Source organism: Haemorhous mexicanus, chromosome 32, assembly GCF_027477595.1.
Source record: "Haemorhous mexicanus isolate bHaeMex1 chromosome 32, bHaeMex1.pri, whole genome shotgun sequence".
NCBI classification, from domain to species: domain Eukaryota; kingdom Metazoa; phylum Chordata; class Aves; order Passeriformes; family Fringillidae; genus Haemorhous; species Haemorhous mexicanus.
In genome coordinates, this window is record NC_082372.1 from 3,268,858 (window position 1) to 3,284,949 (window position 16,092).

Sequence of the window (16,092 nt, forward strand, 5' to 3'; positions counted from 1 at the left end):
CACACGGGCTCACATCCACCCCGGGTCCTCAGCCCCAGCTCCAGGGGCACTTTCCTCCCTGCCAGAGATGCTGCTCACAGCTCATTTTTCTGTGCCAGCCAAAAAACCCAAACCCTGGGGCTGCCACAGCCACTGCAACATCCAAATTATTTCTCCCCGAGAGCCAGTTTCATTGGCTGACTCTGGTAGTAGGAACCTCCATCAGAAATAGCACATTTTGCTTCTCCAAATGTGGACACCAGCTTTACAGGCCATTTTCCAGAGTCAGTGTGGTCTGCCTGGGTTATTTCAAAGGATTCTTAAATCAAGTGCATCTGCAGTGCCACTGACACTCAAGTGAATGCATTCCTGATGCCCCATCCCAGAAACTGCCAGGCCAAAAACAGGAGGTTTGTGATGCTGAAAGCTCAGCTTTGGTGACACAGAGAAAGTAGCTTGGACTAGGAAAGAAATATGTTAGACTATGGGGATGTTAAACAATCATCCTCAGGTTTTCAACAAGTTTCACAGTGAGAAGAATCAGAGGGGAGATCATCTTGTAAAATGTCTTCTAGAAGCTCCTGCAGAAATCTTGTTGGGTTTGGGGGTGGGATGTGGGGTTGGGTTGGGCTTTTCTTGCAAGATAACATTAGAGCTGATGCACTTGCTTCACATTTCCATGTCATCCTCAGAGCCAGAAGAGCTGCAACAACGTAAATCCCAAAGCAAATTATTGCTGGAGACTGCAGAATATTCGTCTGTGTTGAGGCTGGAGTCCTCTGGGAATTCCCTTCCCATGTGCAGAAACCTCCAGCTGCTGCTCCCAGGGCAGGGTCCCCCTGTGCTCACAGGCCTCTGCAACCACTGGAGAATTTGCCTCTTACCATGGCCCCCGTTTCCCTGAAGTAAGGAGGTTCTCCTTCCACCATCTCGATGGTCACAATGCCAAAGGCCCAGATGTCCACCTTGGGGCCATAAGGAGATCTGGTCACAACTTCTGGGGCCATCCAGTGAGCAGTGCCCACCATGGAGCTGCGCCGGTCCTGCTCAGGGCTGAGCTGAGCGCAGAGGCCAAAATCAGCTGAGGACAGAAACAAACCCTGTCAAAGGCAGCTGGAATGAGGAAACCAAGCACAAAGATTCCCCACTCTCCATCTGAGAATGCAGTAGTGAAGTCAGCTGGGAAAGTCCTCAGGGCTGTAGCCAAGGAAAGATGGAACTGGACCCTTAGAGAAACCCTCAGCTTTCATGCAGTGGCTTTTACTGATTCCCTTGGAGCTTTAGATTCCCACTGCTGCCCCTCTGGAAGGGCCAGAGCCAGAGCAAAGGCACTGCTGGCACCCTGCTCCTCTGCTGAGCTCTCTGCAGGGGCAGCCGCTCTCAGCTGGCAGCAGGGCCCGGGCAGTGCCCCCAGCAGCCCTTGTGGGGCTCTGGCCTCACTGGGAAGCAGCCCCACAGCCGCAGCCCGGGAGCGCCGTGCCTGGCCAGGAACACCCACCCAGCCTGACAGAGCCGTCCATTCCCAGGAGGATGTTGGAGCTCTTCAGATCCCTGTGCATCACCCGGTTGGCATGGAGGAAATCCAGGCCTTGCAGACACTGAGAGAGAACAAGAAACACCAGGGTAAAAAACAATGGCCGGAATATATCACACCAGAAAGGACAGTTCAGAATTCTGCCAGCAGCAGCTTTGCTGGGAGAGGCCAGGAGTGCAGTGCACACAAGCTCCAGGCAAATGGTGCAAGGCAAAGCTGAGAACAGCAAATCAAATCCAGAAAAGACAGAGAGTACCACAACAGCAGGAGAGAGAACAAGAACAGAGCAGAAATGCAGTGATGCTGGCAGGCCGTTCACTGCAGAGGCTCTTTCTTCTCCAGCTCATGAAAACAGCACAGAAACAAAGCCCTGAGCATGGAGCCACTCCTGTTCTCATGCCTGTTTGGAAGGACCATCGTGTCCCAGCCATGGGAGTGACAAGCAGGATCCCTCACCTCCCGACTGACAGCTGCCATCTCTCCTTCAGCCATGCGTGTCTGTCTGACAAGGTCCTGCAAAGTTCCTCCATCCATGTATTCCATCACCAGCCACAGCTCTCCATCAACAAGGAAGCTGGAAGAGGAAAACAATGGCATGGAGATGAATGGGCAGTGCTCAATTCCCCCATGGAAAAGCCCGGATGGAGTTTTGTTTCCAGGTCACTTGTCAGTGAGGACAGAATCAGATGGAGCGACATTCCTGCCAGGCTGCCCAGCCCTTGGAATCTGCACAGTCTAAAGGAGAAGGAGACACCTGTGAGAAAGGACAGGCCTTAGATGGCAAGCAGGTGAAAAATGCAGTTTAGCAACAGCCCAGATCAATGTGGAACCACAACACTTGCCCCCAGCTGGTTCAGCTTCTGAACTCCTCAGTTCCACCATTCCCTCCAGAACAAGGCAACACAACTGCCAGGGTTATGCAGGGGAGGAGGCCGTGCAGCACTTGGGACAAAAGCAGTCAGAAAACCTTTCAGAAAGTCCCTTCAGAAACAGGCAAGGCCAGTGAAAAATGGGCAAATGAGGCATTGCTGGAAACAAGAACCTGGTCTGCCTGGCATCTGTAGCAATGGAAAAGGGCTGGGAAGAAGAAGCCAAGGGAAATAATTTCTGCTGTGGTTCATCAGCACTTGTTGGGAGACACAGCAAACGGGGCCAACTTGAAGGAAATACCAAAGCAAAGCAACAAAAGCACACACAGGGAGTGAACTGCCAGGCTGTTGTTTGGGGAAGATGTGGCTGGGTCAGGCATTTTCAAAGGCTACAGACTCGGGATGCCAGGAAAGGTTAACGCAGGGCCCGGGCACGGGATAAGAGCTGAAGCACTCACCTGTCCAAAGAGTTGACAATGTTGGGGTTCTTCTTGTCCTTCAGGAGCAGGATCTCATTCACAGCTCGTTCCCTGTTCTGCCCTCGGAGACTCATTTTCTTTATGGCCACCTGAAGGGACATGGCAGCCCTTGAACTGCAGGAGTCTGTGGCAGGAGGCCACAGCAAACACGGAGCGAGTCTGTTTGGAGCAACGGAGCCAGGCTGTGCCAAACTGCCTTGGGATGGGACACCAGAGCTCAGCAAGTGCCATTCCCACAGCCCATTGCTCTGCCAGCTGGGGGCTGCTCACAGGACACATGGCCAGAGACATCTGGCCTTGCCAGCTCTGCAGAAATGGTCCCTCAGCTGTCAGCCTCAAAGCTCTAACAACATCCTCTGCACCTACAGTCTGCTCAAATGGCCTCAACACTCTCATTATTATTATTCAAACCCATTTGGAGAGCAGGAGGTAATTCTGGTTCTGTGAAAACAGAGCAAAACAGCCAGGAACCCTTTAGCAGTTCTATGGGATTTGGCCATGATTTCAGATGCAACTGCTCTGTTTGGGATTGCACAACAAAGCAAACACGCACATCCATGGCTCATGTGATCCCTGTCACAGGCTGTCACTGACACCAGACCCAAACACACATGCAGGGTTTGGGAGAGAGCTTTGCTCTGGACATCCATCTTCTCATTTCTCTCCCTCTCTCTGTGAACAGCTGAAGTAGGACTAAAACCCCAAATTGAGCCCAAGCAGGATCTCTCCCTAATCAGGCCTTGAGGCTCTCTTTGAAGATGAAAGACAGGATGGAAATACTGCTAAACAGTGTTCCTGTGAGAGGCTGGGGTGAAGATAAATTGGGCCTCAGTCTCCAGCAGCTGATGCATTCACACTTTTAGATATGCAGACCAAGCCAGTGCGTCCTGCTCTGACAGACACCGCTGCCCTCCTTGCATTCCTTTGGCACTTCAGAAGGACCAGGTCTGTCCCAGCTGTGCTCTGCAGGCTGACACTGCTCTGCCTTCAGAGGAGCAGCCTGGGCAGGAAAGCTCTGCTGGCCCCCAAAGCTGCAGCCACAGCTCCCAGCAGAGGGGAAAGCCCTGGAGAGCTGCCAGGCGTGCTGGGCGTGTTGACACTGACCTCTCCTCCAGTGGCCCTGTCCAGTCCTTTGTAAACGGTTCCGAAAGCCCTGGAGACAAAACAGCAGAGAAGAAAGAAGCAGCGCTTTAGGCCCTGGCAGTGAAAGCCAGCCCAGACAGGAGATCTCTGCTGCCTGCAGCCTTCACAAACACCTGGGTGCATCGACCCTTCCAACAACAGCACAGCAGCCACCAGCCCTCTGCCATGCAAGGTGTGCAAGAGAAAACTGAGACCCAGCACGAAGGAATTGGGCTGGAGCAAATCCCAAATGTCCACCCTGAACTGCTTTAGTTCAAAACCTAGGAGGGGAAATGGGTGTCTAAAGAACTGGAAAAGAATGCATTTCATCCTTTTCCATGTCCTGCCTAAGACCTGCAGGTTCCTCAGGGGCCCTGCCATCAGGCAGGTGATGCATTTTCCCCCTGAGTGCATCAGCTCTGTGTGTTACTGAATGGATGGGGTCTGCTACCTGTGCTAGAATAGAGCCCTTATTAGTTCATCTCTGGTTTCTGTTTCTAAACCTTTAGGTTGATCATTCTGACCCGTGGATATTTTTCAAAGGAAAATATTTGAAAGAAATCTTCTTGAGAATTGCTTTCTGACAGTCATCAGATGGTGAGTTGCTCTTTTAGGCAATCCAGTTCCAGGGACAGAAGATCTTCCAGGTCCTGCTCCGTGCTGCAGGCAGGACACTGCCAGCCTCAGGGCCCTTTGACGATGCCTCCTGACCACAGTTATCAATTCTGATCAGGACTGAGAGACAGCAGGATGGTAGCCCAGTGTCTGAAGGTGTTTGGAGCTCTCCTGACTTCTCACTGGATCCTGCACCAGCACAACCCCTGGCCCTGCTTGTGCAGAAGTCGCTGCCGTGCCCTTACCCTTGGCCAATCTGCTCCAGCTCCAGGTATTTCTCGGCAGGCTCCGCCTCGCTCACGGTGTTCCCTGAAAGAAACCACGTGGAAGACGCTCCCTCCCAGAGTGAGACCCCGCCCTGCAGCAGAGCCAGAACGCAGCCCCACTCCCTGGGGCCGTGAGCCCCTTGGTCTCAGCTGGGGAAGGACAAGAAATGGCTCGGTGACATTCAGCTGCAGAGCAACCCCGGGTGCAGCTGATGCCGAGACACACACACAGCGCCCTGCTCGGGCACCCAGGGACAGAGCAGACGTACTCAGCTGCATCAGGCACCACTCCCCTCTCCCCTCTGGCTGCAGGGCTGTGCTGCTGTCAGAATGCTCAGCCCAGGATCCCACAGAGGAGGGAGGTTCTTCATCCTCTTGCCCAAATTCTGCAGCTTCTCCATCCTCTTCCCAAAACGCTGCAGGTTCGCCATCATCTTTCCAAGCCAGAGGATGTTCGCTGTCCACTTCCCATGCTGGGAGATGTTCAGTCTCCTCTTCCCAAGACACAGGATGTCCTCCATCCTCATCCCACATTGGGAGATGTCCGTTGTCCTCATCCCATGCCTCGGGAGCTTGGCCATCCTCGTCCCACACCAGGGGACATCCACCTTCCTCGTCCCACTCCGCAGGAGCCTCGCCGTTGCATTCCCAAACCGCGGGATGTTCGCCCTCATCTCCCAGAACAGTGGGAAGCTCACTGTCACCTCCTGGCTCTGAGGGAAGCTCACTGTCACCTCCTGGCTCTGAGGGAAGCTCACTGTCACCTCCTGGCACTGAGGGAAGTTCACCATGATCCCCCAGAACAGCGGGAAGCTCACTGCTGTCTTCCTCCTCTTTGGCCTCCTCTTTGGAAGCAGAGGGAGCCACAGGAGGTGCTGGTGCTGCTTTTGTGCCCTGTGGACGGACGGCAGCGTGAGGGACGGGAAGTTCTACCTCAGTTCTCACCTTATTTATCCTCAGCTGCACATCCAGCTGCACTAAGCAGAAATTGGGTTTGGAGCTGTTCCAACTAACAATGGGCTAAAGTTGACATTGCCACTTATTGCTGGGAATTCAACATTCCACCATGGCTAAAGCCAGCCAGCAATCCTCTGCCTGCAAAGCCAGACCTGCAGCTCTTCAAAAGCTCTTCAGCAGAAAAGGAGAAAACTGACTGGGATCCCTTTGATGCTGCTGCTTCTGAGACACTGACAGGAACTTTCCTTCAGCCTCCCAGGCTGGCACTCAGCTGCCACATGCCGAGCTCACAACTTGCTGCACAATTCCAAACACCAAAGGTTCCTTTCCCACTCACCGAAGGAGGAGCTGCTCGGGATCCACAGAAGAAGTGCCCTGAAATGGGAGAGGGAACATGAACCAGATGCTGTTAGGAGAAAAACTGCCCGTGGTGGGAAATGCCACAGAGCAAGGCAACTCCAAGAGAGCATTTTGCTCTCACAGCATCCCTGCAGGAGCCACAGTCCCTTCCCACAGCAAGCAAGAGAACAGCACAAAATACTGGGCTGGGTCAGTTCTTGGCCGGAGCAGCAAACGGAGGGAGTTCCAGGCTCTGCTGGCACAGACTCCCTGCCTGAGGGAACAGAACCCCCCAGGGCTCTTTGCAAATGCTGTGCAAGCCCCCCTGGCTGCAGACACCCCCTTTTTCAGCTGCAGCTGCTGGCAGCAGCTCTCCCAAAGCAATGGTGTCTTCATGGCAATTTGGTTCCAAAGTCATCTCAGCTCCAGAGGAAGAACACAAAGCACACAGCAAGTCCAAAGCCACAGATGCTGCACCGAGGGAAAGCCTCGACTTACGTGCCAAGTGGGTTAAAAAATACCCTGAATAAGCCACAGAGTACAGAGTGCAAACTGCAGCAGCCACGTGCTGGATCATTTTGGCTGCGCTGCACAAGTCTGCAGCCTGTAGCCCTGCAAGCACAGAAGGACACCCGTCAGGGCTGGGCTGGCTGCTGAGAATGCCTCGGGCAGGAGGATCCTCTGGCAGCAAGCCCAGAGCCACTCAGGGCACTGAGGCCTCCGTGTCCCACAGCAACGGGAACACCACGGGGACGTGGCACTGCTCCTGTGACACCACAGCAGCAGCTCACGCAGAAACCGCCTGGAAGGTTCTCCTGTGTCACAAAGGAGCACAAAGATCCCTCCCAGGGCACAGCCTATTGCCCAAAGGATGCCAGAGGAACTTGGAAAATGCAGCACACAAGGACACCCCATAGCCCAGCCTGAACACTGAGGGGGAACAAGGACGGCACCAAACCAAAGGAAACGTGACCTTTAGTCACTGATACTTCTGACTAAAAGCAGCAAGCCTTGTTCCATCAGGGATCTTTGTTCTAGTTCTAAAAACAAGCAAGGGTCTCAAACGTTAAATAGACAAATGGCAGGAACTGGGGAGGAGGTGGGATTAGGAAGGAGGAGGAGGAGGGAGAGAGGAAAAGGAGGAGTAGGAAGAGGAGGAACAGGAGCAGGAGCAGGAACAGGAGGTTCCAGTGTCCCCTGTGGCCGCAGCCACGGGACCATCGCCCCCACCTCGTCCTGCAGGTGAGAGGGGAGGGGGAGCTTGTCCCAAATCCATCACGGGTGTCGCTGAGAGGGTTTTTTATTGGGGGTGTGTTTGGAGACTGCAGATTGTGGATTTGAGCCCCAATTATCGTCTGGCGTCTCTGGGAGGTTTTTTTCTCTGTGTTTATAATTTTGGGTCATGCAGGACCCCAAGGCTGAGCCCCTTGGGGGGATCTTTGGGGGTCCACGTGGCCATTTCCCAGTATGGGCAGGGGAGGACATTGGTCCTGGGGACCCCTGGGAGAGCAGAGGAGGGGAACCCCTGGGACTCCCAGAGTGGGGAGAGCAGAGAGGGGCGATCCCAGAGCTGGGGGACCCCGGCTGCCTTGAAAGGGGGGGGAGCCTGGAGAAGAGGGACCCCTGGGACTCCTGGGATCTCAAAGTAGAGCATCAGGGGAGAAGGGACCCCATGGACCCCCAAAAGCCCCTGGATCATCCCTAAGCAGGATACTGGAGAAAGGGCAAGCCTTGGAGCCATTGGACCCCCATTATCCCAAGGAAAGGAAAACTCTGGAACCCCAAAAGTGGAGAGATCAGCGATAGGGAATTCCTGGGAGAGATTTGTTTGGGCTGAATCTTGACATTGTGGAGATTTCCATGGACACAAGATTCCTGATGTATTCTAGAGATGAAATTTGCCAGGGGGTGCCTCTACTCCAAGGCACTCCCACCTTGGTTTCCCCCAAACCAGGATCTGTCATTGCCAATCTGTGGCCTGATGGAGGAGGAGGAAAAGCCCCAGAGATCCCTCACGAGGAGTGGCTGCAAACCCAGCCCAGGGAGCTGCAGGGAGGAAAGAGTCCCCCTGAGCCAGGAAGGTGTCTGGAGATCCAGCCGGAGCTCCGTGGAGAAGCCTCATGGCGGGGAGAAGCCCCACAAGTGCTTGGAATGTGGGAAGGGTTTCAGCCACAGCTCCACCCTGATGGAACACCAGAACATCCACACTGGGGGGAGGCCCTGTGAGTGTGGGGAATGTGGGAAGAGCTTCAGTGGGACCTCTGACCTCAGCAAGGACACCAAGATCCACACTGGCGAAGGGCTCCATGAGTGCTTGGAATGTCAGAAGAGCTTCAGGTGGAATTCAGAGATTGTCACTCACCAGCACTTCCACACCAGGGAGACGCCCTGCGAGTGTCCCGAGTGTGGGAGGAGCTTTGTGCACTGCTCCAGCTCCATCCCCCGTGGAAGGATCCGAGCTGGATGATCCCCAGTGACCCCCGTTGGGCAGAGCCCCGGTGACCCCCGATCCGGGTGATCCCTGTTGGGTGGGGGAAGGTGTTGGAGAAATTTCTTTGCCCTGTCCTTGTGCTGCTGTGATTTGGTTGGTAATAAATTCCCTCCATGTGCCCAGGCCGGGTCTGTTGTGCCCGTGCCGGATTTGCTGAGGGATCTCTCCCGGTCCTTGTCCCCACGGAGGAACCCTCGGTTCCATTTTCTGTCGCTGTGCGGCTGCGGGGGGCAGGGACAGAGCGGCTCTGGGGGTGCCTGGCATCGGGCCAGCGTCACCGCTCGCCACGGGCACCCCGGAGATCCCGCGCACCTGGGCACGCATTTCTGGGCTCACCTGAGCTCCCACCTGCCCAGCGCCCCAAGGCTCCCCCTCCCTGGAAAAGCCGCCCCCGGGGCTGCAGCGTCCCGGGAACCCCTCAGCCAATCACAACACAGCTGGAACGCGCCGCAGCCAATGAGAGCGCGGGGCGTTGATGACTCATCAGTTGTGTGGCAGAGCCTGTGAGCTCGGCTCCCCAGCAGTGGCGGGAGCCAATGAGAGCGCGCAGCGCTGCCGAGCCCGCCCCGCTCCGGACTGGTGCTCCCAGCGCAGCGCGGCTGCTTCGGGGCTGCGGCCCCTGCCCGGCGCTGGCCATGGGGCGAGGGGCGGCAGCTGGGGCCGGACTGGTGGCACTGGTGGTGCTGGGAGCCCCCCCGGCTGCGGGCGCGGAGCTCTCGGGTGAGCGTGGGGGCGGGAGGCGGTGGGACAAGGGGGGAGAAGGGGGAAAAGGGGATGAGGAGTCCCGAAAACTGAGACCGAGGGGCCTGGGGATTCAGGGATTTGTGGGAAAATGGGGAAATGGGACCCCAGAAGTGATTTGGAGAGCGGCCGGAGGTGGGAGGGGAGAGGATGGGAAAGGGGAAATGGGGGAAGGGTGGCAAAGAGGAAGCGGCAGTGCGGGCAGGAGGGTCTTGTGGCGGCCGTGGGGCACAGGGGGTGCAGAGTGGGGATCTGAGGTGGCCCCCAGAGCTCTGGTGGTGCTGGGTGCGCATCCCCTGACCTGGGTCCTGCACTCACAGGGGTGTTCCAGTTCATGGGAAAGTCCGAGTGTCATTTCATTAACAGTACGGAGAAGATGAGGTTCGTGGCGAGGTACATCTACAACCGGGAGCAGTTCCTGATATTGGACAGCGACGTCGGGGTGTACGTGGGGTTCACCCCCTATGGGGAGATGAATGCCAAGCGCTTGAACAGCCACCCGGTTCAGATGGTGGACACGCTCTGCCGGCGAAACTACGAGCTTTATGCCCCGTTCACAACGGTGGAGCGCCGAGGTGAGCGCGGGGCAGAGCGCGTCCCCTCGGGCCCTGCCCTGCCAATGATCCTGGAGCTCCTGAAATTCCCAGAATCCCTCGAATTTGGGAATCACCCCAGAGCCCGCAGCCCTCCTTGTGCCCATCACCGGGACATCCTCTCCCTCCCAGTGACCTCCCCCGCCGTGGCTCCTCCAGCCCATCTCAGCCCATCCCAGTCCATCGGAGTCCATCCCGGTCACTCCCAGCGCTCCACGGCGCGTCCATCTCGGTTGAGCGTGGAGATAACGCCTCTCAGCCAATCAGAGCGCGTCGCTCCGATGACCCATCTGTTGCTAGGAAGATTAGATTAGAGGGCCCTGCGCTGGACTGGGCCTCGCAGCGCCGCGCACGTCATTCCCAGTTCCATCCCAGTTCCTCCCAGTCCATTCCCAGATCCCTCCCAGTGCCTCCTCAGTCCCTCCCACTTCATTCCCACTTCATTCCCAGAGCACCATCCTCAATCCGAGGGACGCTCACCCCCTCCCATTTCTCTCAGTGCCATCCCAGTCCCTCCCAGTCCATTCTCAGTCGCTCCCAGTCCCTCCCCAGTCCGCCTCCAGTCCCAGAGCACCATCCTCAATCCGAGGGACACTCACCCCCTCCCATTTCTCTCAGTGCCATCCCAGTCCCTCCCCAGTCCCCCTCCAGTCCATTCCCGTACATTACCATTGAATTCCCACTCCATTCCCAGTCCATCCCCAGTCCCTCCCCTGCCCACCCCAGCCCTCCCCTCTCCCAGTGCCCCCCAGCTGATCCCAGTATGTCCCTGCTCTCTCTCTCTCTCCCCCAGTGCCCCCCAGTGTTTCCATCTCGCTGGCATCCCCCTCGAGCTCCCAGCCCAGCCCCAGCCGCCTGCTCTGCTCCGTCATGGATTTCTACCCTGCCCGCATCCAGGTGAGGTGGTTCCAGGGCCAGCAGGAGCTCTCGGAGCACGTGGTGGCCACCGACGTGGTCCCCAACGGGGACTGGACCTACCAGCTCCTGGAGCTGCTGGAAACGCTCCCCCCCGGCGCGGGCTCACCTACACCTGCCAGGCGGAGCACGTCAGCCTGGAGCAGCCCCTGAGCTGCACTGGGATACGGGGGAACCCCTGGGGGCGCTGGCAGAGCCACTGGGCTGTGCTGGGAGCCACTGGGAGGGAGCTGGGCTGGAACTGGGAGAGGGGCTGGGGGCTGGGCAAGGGCTGGGAAGGGGTTTAGGCGATGCTGGGGAGGGTGGGGTGGGGTTGGGGGGGTCCTGGTGGGCACTGGGAGGGAGTTTGGGGATTTAGGCGATGCTGGGTAGGACTGGGAGGGGGTTTCGGGTGCTGGGTGTGACTGGGAGGGAGTTTGGGGGTCCTGGGTGTGACTGGGAGAGGCTTTGGGGGTCCTGCAGCCCTGGGGGGACACTGGGAGGGGGCTGTGGGATCCTGGGAGGGACGGGAGGGGCTTTGGTGACTCCCGGGGAGCCCAACAAGGGATCGGGGGGAGGTTTCAGGGAGTCCTGGCCGGGCCGGGGGCCACAGGGAGGGCGCTGCGAGGGGCTGGGGGTGTCAGTGAGAGGTTTTGGGGGTGCTGAGCCCCGCGGACCCCCCAGAGATGCCACCGGACGCCGCCCGCAGCAAGATGCTGACGGGCATCAGGGGCTTTGTCTTGGGCTTCGTCTTCCTGGCGCTGGGGCTCGGCTTCTACCTGCGCAAGAAGGTGAGGGAGGGTCCCGGGGCTCATGTCCCCCCCGGCCCGGAGCGTGTGCGCTCCCCTTGGGGCCCCCCAGCCCGGTGTCACCCCCTTTTCTCTGCCCGCAGAGCTCCTGAGCCGCCGGCGGCCGCAGCCCCTCCCCGTGGGCTCGGGCCCCGCCGGGACCCCCCGCTCCGTCCCCGCTTAGCTGATTATAGGGGGATCCCGTGTGTCCCCCCAGCCCCGCTGGCGCTCTGCCCCCACCCAGTGCCCGCTCCCAGTGTTCCCAGTAAAGCTTCCCAGTTGGCCCCGGTGCCGTTTATTGGGGGGCGATGGGACGGATTTGGGAAAAGGGAGGGGGACAAAGGGTGGGGGCTGGGCCCGGGGGGAGCGGGAGGACGGATGGAGGAGGAGGAGGAAGGAGCGGTTGAAGGGCCTGAGAGAGAAGGGGAAGGAGGCGGGATGAGGAAGGGGGAGAAGCGGGAGGAGCGATGGAACCGAGGGAGGAGGGGCGGGAGGAAGAGGAGGGGGAGATGAGGAAGAGGAGCGGAAACAAGAGAATCAGCGGCGATCCTCCGGCCTTCCTCCAGGTGTCCACGGGGGGGAGCCAGGAAGATGTGAAGCCCCCAGCCAGGTGTGTTCCCAACACGGGCGCTCCGCCCACCGGGGATCACCCAGCGCGGATCTGCGGGCAGCGATCCCTCCTTCCTCCTCCTCCTCCTCCATCTCTCCTCCCGCTCCCCCTGGGCCCAGCCCCTGCCCGACCTGAGCTTGGAGGTTTCCAGGGAGGAGACACCTCCCTCATCTCTGGCCACTCTCCTGGTTAAAAAATTCTCCCTTACATCTAATCTGAGGCTGCTCCCCTCTCTTGAGTTTCAAACCATTTCCCTTTGTCCTGCTGCAACAGAGCCTGTGAGGAACTTGACTCTGGAAAGTAACAGTTCATTTCTTTCTTTTTTATCCTTTGGGCAGCACCCATTTTTGTCATCAGCCAAGCCTCTCTCCAGCCTGACCCCTGTGATCACTGCAGTGAAGCAACTGAGGGAGCAGCGGAGGAGATGAAGCACTTGAGGACAGCCTTTAGTTACAATAGTTAGGACAACTAGTTAGTTATGGTAGTTAGCACTGGTAGTTATTTATGGTAGTTAGCATTGCTAGTTGGTTATGGTAGTTAGGACAGCCTGTTTGTTATGGCAGTTTTTGGAATAAAAACTCTCTCAAACCTCAACTCCCTTGACGTGTCCCTTCCTTCTCCCGCTGTGCCTCAGCTGCCCGGAGCCAGGTGAGGGGAGAGCGGGCCCAGCCTGGCCCAGAGCTGAGCCCCAGCAGAGCCCTGGCAGAGCCCAGAGCAGCCTCGGCACCTGCAGAGTCAGCCTGGAAGGAGGCGCTTGGAGCCTTCGGGGCTGCACCCGGCTCTGGGTTACAAACTGTGTGTGCTGGAAAATGCCAGCGGCTCTGCAGGAGGGCAGAAGGGGCCCGGGGAAGGCCCAAGTGCTCCGTGCAAGGGAAAAACCTGCCCTGGCTTTGGTGTAAATAACTAGGCAGTGTTGGCTTTTGCTATTATGTATGGACTTGTGCAAATTATTCTTAATCACAGCGAGTTTGATATGGTACAGTTTGTAATCACTTTTCACTGCTTTTGAGATAGTATAATTTGTTCAGCTTTTTGTTGCCAATGCCCTGGCCCCTGTGTAGCTCCTATCCTCAGAACATGGATGATATTTTAGTTTGTGGACAGTGTGAAAAACATACATTATAGTTTTGGCTTTCCCAAACTATTAAAGTGGATGCCATGTGTTGTGCATTGTAATGTTAACTTTTGCAGAAGTAGCTGTAGTTGTGAAATAATAGCTAATGCTTTTATTTTTGCATCTAACTTACAATAATGAGAATGACTCAGAGATATTTGTGAAATAACTAATTTGAAGTACTTGTGGAAATAGCTAAAACCATCTGCCTGGTCAGATAACACTTGAGGAAGGGATGTGATGAGGGCCCCTGCCACTGACCCTTCCACTGTCAGTAACTGTCACCTGCTGCAACCACAGAACAGGGGGCCCTTGTGAGGGAGTGACACACAACCCTCAAAACAACAACCCACGATTCCTGCACGTACTCTAAAAAGGCAGGTTGGGGGTCAGACCAACCTAAAGAATTCCTGGAACATGTAAAGGAGTTCAAAGAAATGCTTGAATTTGTATAATCATTATGAATACGTATTTGATCAATACAATGGAAAAACTAGACAAGAAGAGTTGCTGTGGTTAACCATTGTGCCTCTGGCCATGGCCAAGCACCCAGCGCTGTTATTGTATTTGTTCCTTATTTTTCCTTATTAAACTTTGAAAAATTCTAAAGAATGAGGCTCCTTTCTCACTTTGTCCCCAAGGTGCTCACCCCTTGTTGTTCTCCCAAGCCAAGATTTGTCAATCCTACACTTTGTCTAGATAGAGCTGGAGAAGGCTGTGAGGAAAAGGAAAATGCACTGATGGGGAGGCCCATGGGAGTCTCAATCTCCCAGCTGTGGAGGACTGGTCCCAAATAAGAGGAATAGATTTCAAGGTTATGGTCATAAGCTTGCTTCTCCAATAGATCTTTGCAGGCACATGCTAATTTATGTAAAGTTATGTTACCCCATTGGCCTGTTGGCCTAGTTACCCAAGTACAACCCCTGTTACCCATCTCTGGTTAGTCCCTAGAATGTTCTCCTCTCTGTCCCTCCATTTGCCCTGGTTTACTGCATTCCTCTGCCCCTGTTTCCCTGTTAGCTGACCCGACCCTTAACCCCTCCTTTGCCCCATTTTCCCCATATCCATTGGACCCTGACCCTCAGCTCCACCCTCACTACCTCATATAAAAACCCCCTGTGCCCTCAGCTTGCACCCTGTCTTTGTCCCTGGACCCTGTTCAGCTGTGGACCCTGTTCCTATACCAATAAACCCAGTTTGCAGGAGATCACACACAGACCCACCCTGCCTGCTGTGTCAGCTTTATAAAGCAGCCGTGAGCTTCGGGCTCCTGAGTGCCGGACGCTCCAAGGGCCTCGGCAGCGCCAGGACGCTCCAGACTGGGACAGCCAGGCAGGTGAGGAGGAAGTCACTGCCCCTATCCCCTCTCTCCTGCTTCATCTCCCAGCCAAGCATTGCTGCAGGACAGCCTCACTACCAATGCCATCCTGCCAGGGATGGACTGGGGGGATCTCCTTCCCCTTCCCTCTGGCATGGAGGCAAATCCCATCTTCTCCTTCTCTGCCCTCCTTCCTCTCCTCATTCTGTCCTTCAACCATCCACATTCCTTTCCCATCTCCTTCCTCCCTTGTTCCTTCTTCTTCCTTCCTCTCCTTCTGCCTTTTCCTTTTCCCTTCTCCCTGTCTCTTCCTCTCCTTGTCCTTCCTCCCCCAGGCACTGAGCTCCTGATGGAGACTAGGGAGAAAAAATCCCTGCCACAGAACCTCGTGGAAGAGGCCATTTGGAACGGCTCCACGGTGCAGGAATCCAACGGGGATGAAAAGCTCCAGAGATCCCACACAAGGAGGGGCTGCAAACCCAGCCCGGGGAGCTGTGAGGATGTAAAACCCTCCCAGTGCTGGGGAATGTGAGAAGAGCTTCAGACAGAGCTCAGCCTATTCCTGGCACCTCCAAAGACAGCGGTGCAGGATACAGAGATCCATGGGCATGCAGAGATCCCCCTGCAGATCCATGGGGCTGCAGAGATCTCCCTGCAGATCCATGGGGCTGCAGAGATCCCCCTGCAGATCCATGGGGATGCAGAGATCCCCCTGCAGGTCCATGGGGATGCAGAGATCCCCCTGCAGATCCACGGGGCTGCAGAGATCCCCGTGCAGATCCATGGGGATGCAGAGATCCCCCTGCAGATCCATGGGGATGCAGAGATCCCCCTGCAGCCCCTGGAGGAGCCGCGCTGGAGCACGGGGATGCCTGAGAGGAGGCTGTGACCCCGTGGCCAGAGGGGCCCCGCTGGAGCAGCCTGTCCTGGCAGGACTGACCCCGGGGCACACTGACCCACGCTGCAGCAGCTGGAGGGGGGCTGTGCCCCATGGGATGGACTCAGGCTGGAGAAGTTCCTGGAAAAGTCTCCGGTGGGAGAGAGCCAAGGGTGCAGCAGGGGAACGACTCCTGTCCCCGAGCAGAGGGAGAAGCCCTGGGGGATGAACTGAGCGTGGCCCCATTCCCTGTCTCCGGCACTGCCGGGGTAGGAGGTGCAGCTGGAAGGAGGAAGGCGCGGGGAAAGCTGGATTTAAGGGTCTTCACTGAATTCTCATTATCCTGCTCTGAGCTTTTGGAGTTTTCTGCCAGAAATCTCTCCCCTCCCCCACTTACCCACAGGGGTTTTGGGCAGCTTTCCCTTCTTGGGGGAAATCAAAGCGATGCACTGATGCTCCTAATTAGGGGTAGGAAAAGTGAGGCTCCAGGGCTCCCGCTGAGCCGG

General features: G+C 56.7%; 1 long non-coding RNA gene and 1 pseudogene across 1 annotated transcript; both read left to right on the forward strand.

The window, feature by feature from the left end:
- The first annotated feature begins 5,524 nt into the window (after positions 1-5,524).
- Positions 5,525-11,952, forward strand: LOC132340498 (class II histocompatibility antigen, B-L beta chain-like; annotated as a pseudogene).
- A 222-nt stretch (positions 11,953-12,174) lies between these two features.
- On the forward strand, positions 12,175-12,871 carry LOC132340665 (uncharacterized). The gene is made up of 2 exons (XR_009489982.1): positions 12,175-12,277; positions 12,616-12,871. It is a non-coding gene; the product is annotated as an uncharacterized LOC132340665 (long non-coding RNA).
- Positions 12,872-16,092: the final 3,221 nt, after the last annotated feature.